General features: G+C 46.4%; 1 pseudogene; it reads right to left on the minus strand.

The window, feature by feature from the left end:
* Window positions 1–1,064: 1,064 nt before the first annotated feature.
* LOC123049198 (protein EXORDIUM-like 5) lies at window positions 1,065–2,068 on the minus strand (annotated as a pseudogene).
* Window positions 2,069–12,076: the final 10,008 nt, after the last annotated feature.

The raw sequence follows: 12,076 nt of genomic DNA on the forward strand, positions 1-12,076 counted from the left end.
GATGATGAATACAACAAACAAATAATTAACACAGCTGACACGCAAAACATGGAAGGCGACTGGAGCGTCGGTGTCAGGGCGTTACAGTTCCGCTGCACTACTAGGATGGGTTTGACGGCCGACCTTTGCCCAACAAATGACTCAAGATTGGTGCGGTGGTGGATGGATACGAGAAAGCGAATAGATAAGCTGTCTCGGAAAGGCTTTGACACCCTCGTGATGCTAATCTGTTGGACGATATGGAAGCAAAGGAATGCGAGGGTCTCCGGCACGGGCATAATCAAGAACGAGTGAAATACGGTGGACTCTATCTTTGATGAGGTGAGGACTTGGGCCAAAGCAGGAGCTTTCGGAGGACAACCGATCATAGAGTAGTCGAGTAGAGCTAGGGAGTGGTGTGGAGGCTTGGTTAGGGTCGGTTTGTGACTCCTAGCTAGCGATGTGTAATCTTTTGTACATATTTTTCTTCCTTCTATAAAGCTAAGATACACCATTGGCGTACCTTCGAAAAAAAAGATACCTGTAATATGAGTTTGTGGCCTTGTATAAAGAAATGGAGGGAGTACAAAGTTAAGCCATCTATTTTGAAACGAAGGAAGTAGTTTATAATGGAATCTCTAAAAAAGACTTAACTATTTAGGAAGGGAGGGAGTACCGAGAAACAAGATTTAGGAAGGGAGGGAGTACCGAAAAACAAGAATCATCACCCCCACTAAAAGTTCACCACAAACCGAGAAACGGAGACCAAGATGCAGAGATTTCGATGATGAAAGGAAAGTCAAAAGCAAGAAACACTTTGTCAGTCTGTATGAGCAACGACGAAAGTATGAACTTGGAAACTAAATGTACGTCCTGACAGTACATTACTCTAACTTGATCATATTTATGCTGAACTGAAAATATGTTACAAACGCATCCTAATTTGTTTTCTTCCTGCAAAAAAATTCATCTTGTCCTTGACAGATACAAATCTATCAAAATCCATAAACCTATCGCAAACCCTGGGCCAACAAATAAGGAACAGATCGAGTCTGAATGACATTTCAGACATTCAGTATCTGGTTATCATGCCATGCCGTACCCATCCATCCATGGACTTGCCATCTGCCTCTGCAACGCCATCCAGCGCAATGGCATCAACTGAGAGAAGCCACGGATCCGGGGAAGAGAAGAGCGGCTTCAGTTGCTGGAGTTGGGTCCGTAGCACGCGCCGAGGACGGGGTTCCAGAGCCACTGCACCAGGAAGGAACCGCCGGCCGTTGACGCAGTTCACGTTGTAGGAGCTGCCGTCGGCTGCGTGGGAGACATTCCCGACGAACCCGCCTGCTCCACCGCCGTCGCCGTAGACCCCGAGACAGAGGTCGGCGATCTCCGTGGGCGCCGTTGGCGTGTCACCGGCGTACCACGCGTTCACCAGCGGGTTGGTGGCCAGCTCCGCAAGCTCGTGCCCCAGCACGATCACCATCCCGTCCACCCCGGGGTCGCCGTTCGGCGGCCGCAGCACCCCCTGCCCGCTGGCGCCGTACTCCGGCGCGGCGAACGGATACGCACACCTCCCTGGGCACTGCGAGCCGCTGTTCCCGACCCACGCGTACGGTACGGTGACCCCGACCACGGACGCGAAGGTGAAATAGTGGAAGCCGCACATGGCGCGGCAGAACTCCTCCACCTGCACGTCCGGTGAGGAGAGCACCAGGTACACGCCGTTGTACGGGTCGAGCGGCAGAGGGTCCGGGTACGCGACCACGGCGGTGCGGATGATGGACTGCATGTTGATCCGCTTCAGGGAGGCGCCGTGGGAGTACACGGCGTCGGAGTGCTCCCCGGCGATGGCGAATGTGGCGGTGACATTGGCGCCGGATTGGTCCGTGTAGAGCCGCGACGTGCGGGCCCACCAGTCGGAGACGGCGGGGAACGGCGCCGGAGCGGAGAGGGAGGCGAGAAAGTCGCGGAGCACAGCCGGGGCCTCCCACCGGCCGTACCATATGAGGAACAGGTTGGTCGGCGCGCCTGACACGACGGGGCCCATGTCTACCAGCTGGTTCCCGTACATTGTGACTCAAAAGCTGAAAATAATTATTCAGTAAAAAAAAAGGAGAAACACCGAATCACAATGTCAATCCGTTCTCATCTCGATATTCAGATGCATCCGACACACAAGACATTTGATGTTATCAGTTTTTGTACCACTGGCTTAAACAACATGACATGCTAGTAGTACTTTTCCTTTCTCATTTTTTCAAAAATCTAAAATTTTCAGCTTGTATGCCCTTTTGCTTTGAAAATGGGCAAATATCGGTTATATCACATTAAATTATATCTAATTTTGGTTCATAGTATCCAGCCAATCAAAGCATGAAGGAGAATGAAAGTCATACATGTTGCGGCATTAATAAGTGCTCTGGCACTTAATTAGGTTCGGTTGTGTAATAGTGATCTTAAAAATAATGTAAGATGTCTCAAAAGCCCTTGTATGAGAAACAATGTAGAAGTCGTCTTTTAAGAGAAGATTACTCGTTGATATTTCATTGAAGCTATTCTCGGTGAGATCTTTTTGACAAGATTAACATATCACGCCATAGTGGACACGAGCCGTTAATCTAAAAAATTAGTCCTGCTTGTATATGAGGTCGTATATAGTAAAAACGGGGAATGTGCGCTATACAAGGATCAGGATGTTGTGAGAAAGACCAGCGGTCCGATAAACATGGACGAGAAATCCTGACATGCTCCAACGAAATTGATGAGTGATAGTGCCGGGTACTAACCCAGCCGACCCACTCTCTTCGGGTTGGGCCGGCAAGCCGCCATTCATGATCAAGATGGACTCCGGAAGCCGCATGTAGGAGGCGTGTTCAAGACTGCCTCCCCCGAAGACTTGACGTATACTCCAAGATCTGTGCCGCTGCCTAGCTCATAGCTACCGACCTTGTAACCCTAGATACCCTTCCTGGCGTGTATATAAGCCATAGGGTTTAGCCCGTAGAGGGGACATCAATACAAAATCATTCACCTAGCCCTAGAGTTAGACCACACATTACCATCTCGAGGTAAATCAAGTATGTACTACATACATCTTCATCAATATAAACAAGAGCATGACGTAGGGCTTTACCTCCATCGAGAGGGCCCGAACCTGGGTAAACATCGTCTCCTTCATTCCTGTTACCCTCGATCCACAGCTTGGGACCCCCTACCCTAAGGTCTGCCGGTTTTGACACCGATATTGGTGCTTTCATTGAGAGCTGTGAGATCAGCAGAAGGATTGATGGCTCACCTGCAGATCAACTTCTCCCACTGCCTCGGGAGCGCTTTCGCCTCTGGCCAACTTTTTGTGTTCGGCAGCATGGTCTTTTGCGCCGAATCGACCGATCTTCTGGCCTCGGTTGAGAACTACGCCCCAGGTCAGATCGGGACTTTTGGCGGTCTCGAGTACACCACGGATTCCCGTGGTGAGCTCATCCTGTCGGGATGGGCCATCGGCCGAATCGAGAACCTACGTAGTGCCGGGGGCTTGACCCCAGAACCGATCTCCGACGCGGCACCGTTAAAGGCCCCCGACGTGGCCACCTCGGCCGACACCCTTCTGATCTCTAGCCTGGATGTCCGGCCCCCACTTCGGGAATCATGTCAGGGTTGGACCTGACCTCGGCGCAGAATCCGGAATCACTCCCGGATCCCCTTCGCGCCGAAGACATGTCGAGTTACCAGGCGGGCACACTTGGAGTCAACCCTGCCTATAACTTAGTAATAAATCCGGAAGAGCTTTCGCACCTTAATGAGATGCTTGACCGTATCCAAGCCATGTCCATCTTGGACGGCAAGACCTCGGTCTATGATCAGGTCGGACTTAAAGTCGACGATCGGGAAACTTACGTCCCACCCACCACCCACCACTACAAAAAAAAAACACTTCCGTGATGATACGTGTTTGTCACAGTAGGTCGCGTTTTTTGTCATGCATGTACATCCATGAGAAATTTATGACATAATCAATAGTCATACCTGTGCTGTCATAGAAGTGTTCCATGACATTACCAAAATTATCATCACGGAAGTGTCCACTTCCATGACGATAAATCGCGCGTCATAGAAGTGCTTTCGTCAAGGGTGACCGACACGTGGCATCCACCGTAACAGAATGCCGTTAAGCTATCGGGTCGGATTTTGGATCCGATAACCCGTTAACAGCCCTGACCAATGGGAAATTTCCACGTGTAAAATTCTGATTGGCCGAAGGGAACACCTGTCAGCTCGTCAGTGGGCCAGATGTCGCCCGTCCATTGGAGGAGACATGCCTATGATACGTCGACACGTGGCTGGGCCCAACAGAGGCCCATATAGGTTAAAAAGGCCGGCCCAGTCAAAGAACCGTAGAACTTAATCAGGTACTAGTGGGCCAGCCCAATAACAGCCTGCTTAATAAAGGCCCATTTACGGCCCGAAGCCAGATCTGGCCCGTTAATTGTTTGCCCAATATTTGGGCCCATTTACGGCCTAAAGCCAGATCTGGCCCGTTAATTGTTCGCCCAATAGTTGGGCCCATTTGCGGCCCGAAGCCAGATCTGGCCCGTTAATTGTTCGCCGAATATTTGGGCCCAACTACAGCCTAGTGACTTTCGGCCTGTTAGAGGCCTGATGTAGACATGGGCCCATTTCAGCCTGGTGTGACTTTCGGCCTGGGAATGGCCCGTGCTGCCCATGGGCCATATATGGTCCGACGGGACATCGGGCCCACTAACGGCCCGTGCTAAAGGTGGCAACAGTTAAGCCCAATGTGACTTTGGGCCTGTTAAAGGCCTATCGCGTAATTCGGCCCGTTGATGCCTGTGCTAAGCTTTCGGCCTCTTAAAGGCCCATGATATCAGTGGGCCAACTAAGGCCCGAGATATGTTTCGGCCTGGTAACGGCCCGTGAGCTAACTGGGCCCAAAATGGACTGGTCTACATTTCGGCCTGCTGAAGGCCCGTCGACGACTAGTGAAAATTGAGGCCCAACATGCATTTTGGCCTGCTAAAGGCCCGTGCTTTCATCTCGGCCGTAACAGGCCAGTACAATATTCAGCCTGTTAATGGCCCAACACTACCTGGGCCAAACTAAGCACTGGGTCGACAAAAGGCCCAACTAAAATATAGGCCGGTGTAAGTTTGGGCCTGGCGCAATGTGTGAAGGCCCCAATCATTCGGGCCCAAGAAAGACGCAGGCCGGCCCAATTGTGGCCCGCTAAAAACCTGGCCCGTTAGAGTCAAATGTTTCGGTCCGGTCGACTACATCTGATTTTTTTTCAGATAGCGAATGATGGCAGTAACTAGTAGGAATTAAGAACAAACCTACTCTATACAATAAAGAAATTACGGCATAGTAACTAAGAATAAACCTACACTATACAATAAAGGATTTATGGTATATTACATCCACTGGGCATCGAAGGTCGCCACCAGTGATCATAAAGCGCAACGAAGAAGCAGATTACAAAAACTGGGCACCATTGCAGCGTAACAAAATAATACTGAACCGAGACCACTTCCAAGACAGTTCAAGAAAGGTTAGCCTTGCGGGGGAACTGCTGCGCAAGCTGCTGAGCAAGGCTGTGAGATCGGCCTAGCATGTCGGTCATAGCTTCCAGGTGTAGCTGTTTAGCGATGAGGTTCTCATTGGTGTTCTCCACAATCTTTCTTAGAGATAGGACTTCAAGTCGAAGTTGAGTTGCAGAATGCCTTTCTGCTAGAACTTGGGACTGAAGAAGTCGAACTAATTCAGACAACGAATTCTGTGAGCTTGTCTGACTGTTAGTCTCAAGTAACTTGAACACTGCATCAAGACAAGACTTTGGGGTTGTCTCGCTATCTTCAAGATGTTTTGCCTTCTTTGCTGCAATATATGCTGGGTTTGTCTCACAGCCTTCAGCAGACTTGTGCATGCCATCAGGCATATCACCCTGAAACAAAGCAGAGAGATGACAGGTTTTGCACGTGTATAAACAAAGATGATAACTGTTCTGTCAATTCTATCCAATTTCAAATTAGAAAATAAATAGTAAGTTCAAAATATCAATAGCATAATTTGGCATTGTTCATAATGCGGGGAGCTTCACCACACTACTGGATTACCATGTCAACATAACAAGCATAGATGAAGGGCAAAGAAAATCATTGTATCTATTTTGGATAATGTGCATGGCATGTTGTTCATATCATCAGCCAAATCAGTAAGATAAAACAGGAGATGACAAGGTGCAAACGTGGGCTGCTTCACCACACACTGGATTATAGATCCACAAAAACAAGCATACATATAGGGAGTATTAAGTAATGTGCATGGTATGAATAAGGAATTTGGTTTTAAAGTAAAACTTAGAACTTACGGTTCTTACGAACATGCATTTCGGTAGAAACAGCAAACTAAACAGCAGTAAACGATAGGGAGTATGAGCAAATTAAACAGCAGTTGAGGATAAAGGCTTTAGAAGGACTGACTTACATTAATAGTTAACACCGGCTTTATAATGCCCTTCTCCATGTCAAGGGAAGGATAACTCAAGAATTTCAGCACAGAATCTTCTTCATAAGCATTGCCTGTACTCTACATTTTGTAGAGAGTAATTATAGATATGATAATACTGGAAGGGATAGAGGATAATGAAGATAAGATGCAGATTGATGCTACATAATCAACTACCAATCCCTGGAAGTACAAGCGTTACAGGACAAAATGTACTGACAAGAGCAATGGGCTACACTTCTGCACTGGCATTGTCTGTGTATTCTACTTGTTGGTAAGATTAAATATAGATCTGATCTTTTTTAGTAAATGGTGGGCGAGGGAGATAAGATGCAGAATGCTACAAAATGAACCAATCCCTCTTCCCATAATACAAGAGTGTTTTGAACACTGGTGTACTGTACAAAACGTTCTTATATTATGGGACGGAGGGAGTAGCTGTTTTAAGTACAGTGATAGACCACGTTCAGTCCTTACAAGAGGACTGCAGAGCTAAACCTCTTCAAAAGCATTGGGTTGATTCTAAATTTATGTAAGAGTCCATACGGATCTTATAATGTCCACCAAATGGACGATTACGAGGCTAACATGTGCAGTGATGCTACATAATCAAACAACTATGAAAGTAAGTATGGTCATACAGGGCAAGAGGTACTCACAAGAGCAATGCAGTGTGCAGTATAGTTGCGAGATTCTGTGGTCCCTTGAGAACGAATGTTCTTCTGCTAACAGTTTTCGTACAAGTGAGACATTAAGGCAAATGCAGAAATGTAGTTCAAATTGTGATGTGATATCATAGAAAGTACCTTACGCTGCAGCCGAGACCAATGTGTAACAAGATTATTCCAGTCACCGTCGGATAAATGTAGCACCGGAGACTTTACAGAAATTTCGTTCAGAGGCTTGCCATCGAAGTGCTCTTGCCTCAGGTAGGAACGATACTTCATCAACGAGTGCTTGAAAAGCGCAACCAACCCTTGCTCGTCATCACAATCCAGTTTGCTCCTCGCCTATTTAAAAGAATGAAATCTTGTGTCTTCTGTCAGCAGAAACATATGCAGTAATGTCCATGAATAACATTAGTACATTACTTACGCGTAAGTTGCGGAGGAAGACTGGAAATTGTTCTGTGTCTGCGGTATAATCTTTCCATGAAGGAAAGATGCGCACAAAGTTCCTGACAACAACATAAGCTTCGTCTTCTAAACTGGGAAGAAATGGAACAGGGGTCCTATTTGCTGCAATTGGGGCTCTCTCTGGTTCGAAAAGGGATTTGGCAACTGGATTTGGTGTACTCTTTGCTGGAATGGGGGTTTTGCGTCGTACAACTGGTGCTATGTCAACTGGCATATTCATACTATTTGCTGCAGTTGGGGTCTGCTGAGTTGGGGCATCAGAAATGGCCAGTGTAGTAAGGCTAGAGTCTGCTAGAGTTGGGGTATTTTGTGGGTCAGGTGATATTACAACTACACCTAATGGGCTATTTGATTTATCAGGTGCCACTACCTTTTCCAAATACTTTGCTTGTGCTCCTCCACGATCTGCAATCGCCCTCTTCGTTTTGAACGTCTGATACACAAGAACATCATTTGAATGGATAAATATGGTATGATGACAGATGGAATATGTACTGGAAATGGATAGGCAGGGCGTATTCACATACACGATGTGTAAACTAAGCTAATGGCAGTTCAACAAAGTAGAAGCAATGCAAAGCATCAGTTGCAAGATATGTGCGAGCAATGTAACCTTGGAAAGTTAGAGCAAGTACCTTCATGGGTGAATAAGATAGGGCATCTTCCTCTGAGTCCTCTACTAGGGAGCTACATTAACTTAGGTCTCCCTCTAGCTCAGAATCACTGTTAGGATCATATTCTGAGCATGGATCTGTAGGTGGAGAGCGTTTGCATCGCATTGCATCCAGACTTGATTTCAGTCCCTTAATGCCAAGTTTGACAGCCATGGCATTGTTCTGCTTTATTCTTTTCATGCGCGCAAGCTCATAATCATTATGATGCTGTTCAGAATCTGAGATTCATGAAAACATAAAAAGTAGTCAGATTATCTATGGAATGCATTGCGGATTCAACTCGGAGAGTGTCTCCCTATAAACCCCTGCATATGCAAAGTTCACCTCCCCAACCGTGCTGACCAGACCACACACAGAAATACAAACCCCTTATGTCTCTATAACAGGCAGGCACACATTTCAAAACTGAAGTAGGAACATTAGAATCATATGAAATTCGTATTTGAACAAATAAACTAAGCAATTATGAGTGGCGTAATGTTTAGCTTCAAGGGTGGAGTGTTGGTAGTGCGACACAAAGCAAGTAGGCAGATTGTATTCTATGTAAAAGATCGAAACCTATGTAAAAGCTGGAAATGACACTTTCTTTCTATACAATGCAGTGTTCGTTACCCACACATGATGGAAGAGATCACATAGAGAAATACTATTCACTCATGTCTACGGTTCCAGTATTTAGAAACAGGGTGGTCCACCCTAAAAGAATATTGACGACAAATATGACAAGGCAAGCATAGATGTATTGAATCAATCATTTACTTGTGAGCTTACTAGGACAAGTATGCATAATTGTAACCGCAGTAAGAGACCGTCCAAAATCTGAATGAAGAAGTTTGTCTAGCACTTATTGTTTGCAACTAATCGACGTGAATAATTGGATATTATATCGAATGAGTAAGAAAGACAAGTAAAATTGTCAACAAACCTGGCTTGCAGTAGTAATCTGGGTCAATGTCACTACGACCAACAATCCAAAATGACTAGTTTCTGTTCCGAGGGCCGGAATTTTGAAAACGCTGTGAACTTTAGAGGTACTAAAGATTACCGAAATACATCTGAACCATTAAGTGTAGGTAGCACTGAGCACACAACAAACCCTAATGACAGTCCTTCCTAATGAGTAATGAATCAATTAGAAAATGGGTGATGAGGAGTGGCTGCTGAGTGTTGAGGACGTATCTCAGGATAAATCGGGTTGGCTTGGTGGGTGCTGCACGCCTGAGCCCTGAACGGACTGGGAAGGTAGGCACGGCGGCGCGCCCGGGCAGCGGTGACGCTGTTGGGCGAGCGGCTCCTGGCTTCCTGTTAGTCCGGCGTCTCCTCCTAGAGTCATGCCGTCCGGGGACGGCAAGTCGCCGGCGAGGCAGACGGCTGGGGGCGAGTAGAGATCGGAAGCGCGCAGCAGAACAGAGGGGAATCGGGGCCTGGGACGACCCAAAATCCCAGGGTAGGCCGGCCCACCGTGGGCACCCTGTAGAGATACACACCCGAGCGGCGAACATGCATTTTTGAAACTAATTTAGGAACATTTAGCTGACCAATTAAACAACTCAGTTTTAATAATATCAATTTCGTATTTGAACAACTAAGCTTGTTTAGCTTGATGGGTGGAGCAGTGTTATTATGACACGAAGCACGTATTCTGATCGTATAGTGATCATAAAAGGGGGAAGTCTAAGCATATTTTTTTAGCAAAAGAGGGTTTCCCCTCCGATTTCTGTTAAAGAAACCACCACGGAACCAACATGATCAATTAAACCCTAAGCATGATCAATTAAACCGTATTATGGCTGTGCCATGGCAGATTTGAAGCTGCAAACCGGAGAAATGATATTTAGCATCCATTGTTTGCTTCGAACTAAGAACTAAATTCTAAGAGCTGAAAAGAAAGTAGAGTAACCAAGTTAAGATCTATTTTCTGGTTGAGATCAAAAAGTTGAGGAGATATGAAGTACCACCTCTCTTGCGGCGCCGTGTAGGCATTGGGGGTGCCATGGCTGTCGGTGGCGTTGAAGCAGATCTGCGACGGTAGACGGGTGCATCGGGGGATAAGTCCCGTTGCGGTGGAAGAGAAGGTCGTGTGAGCGGCCCCGGCAAAGAGGACGACGGCGCCGATGAAGCGAGAGGACGCGATGCAAGGCTATTGGTCTGTCGCCGTGGATGAGAAACGTCCATCTCTAGCAGTGGACGACGCGGTCTTGGTAGGCGCTCCGGCATGGTGGAGGACGGTGGCGATGGATGTGGTGGAGGACGGCGGCGATGGATGGGGTGGCGGACGGAGGCTGGTGTGGGGATGGGGTGTTCTAGCACGGACGGTGTATGAATGGGAAAATGGAGGGAGAGGTACGGGGAACCATGTTTTTGTGACGCGCCTGTCTGAAATATGGGAAAGTTATGAACTTAGCCCCCGTTTAAAATTTGGACGTCTCGTCGATTGGGGATAGGACGGTAATCTCGCATCTCGCCAATATTTGCCCAGAGCGATTTCTGGCGAGGAGAGGGTGGTTGGCGCCCATGGTTGGCGCCCACAGTGTATGAACGGGGCTGACAGGTAGGGCGGTTGTGTCACGTCTGAGTGAAGTTACAAACCTGCTCATATTGAAAATATTTGCCTACATCGATTTTGGCCGAGTCGAGTTTGTTTTGCCGCCCACCGTGTATGAATGGGGAATGGAGGGAGAAACAGAGGTCTTTCGGACGAGCTTGAATCAAATGAGTTTTGCCGCCCATGTTTGACGCCCACCGTGTCGGAATGGGCTCAGAGGCGGTCGTGTCACGTCTAATTGAAGTTACTAACCTACCCCTATTTAGAGCAGTGGAAATCGGGCCGATGGATTGTCCGAGTAATGGGTAGACAGTAATTTCCATCTCCCAAACACTTGGCTTCGGGCAGCCAACGTGGGAGTGGACATTTTGCTGCTTCTTTCGAATTTTGGGACAATAAGCATCCACGTTTACCCTGGCAACTAAATTCGAATCCATTTTGTATTCCTATATGAATCTTTATAAATCATTCTATGTGTTTTTATGTATCTTCAAAAGGACGACAAAGATGTATTCCAATGTGATATATGAATATGGTTTACAAATGCCGATACTCAAATTCAGAAACTAGAATCCAGTTTAAGGTGAATTCGAATATTTGGAACACTTCATGTCCAACTCAAATGTCACACGCAGCATAATGTGTACTCCCATTTAGATATGTACACAAGCGATGTATCAAGATTCAAATACCGAGTCAATCAACCAAGAATGTACAGAACTAACAGACATATAAACACTTATAGAGTATATGGATCAATAATATCAACTAACATACATAAGCCAGGCCGCTGTACTTTTTTTGGCTACAACAGCATCCTTTTTTTAGCCAGCATCTTGGCTCTTTCCGATGCGTGCCACTTATGGTCCATCTATACTACTACTATTGCTGAATGCACATTCAGCCCGATTGGCATATTTGTAGGTCTGGCACAACAATCCAAATGAAATGTCTCCGAGTCTTATCAAATAATATAGACTTTTGCTCAAATAAAATTACAAACCAAAAAACAAAAAAAACAATTATTACATGATCTCTAAAACAAATGGTTTGATTGATTACATGAACAGACAACACAAAGGTTATTCAACTATGGAAAGAACATTTCACCTATGATTTACCAAGTAGGAATTTAATTTCCTTTTTTCCTTCAGGACCTTAACAATCTGGTCAGTCTCAGCTTGCTTCGTTTTGAAATCCACCAAATATTTAATGGTTGT

Source organism: Triticum aestivum, chromosome 2D (genome assembly GCF_018294505.1).
Source record: "Triticum aestivum cultivar Chinese Spring chromosome 2D, IWGSC CS RefSeq v2.1, whole genome shotgun sequence".
NCBI classification, from domain to species: domain Eukaryota; kingdom Viridiplantae; phylum Streptophyta; class Magnoliopsida; order Poales; family Poaceae; genus Triticum; species Triticum aestivum.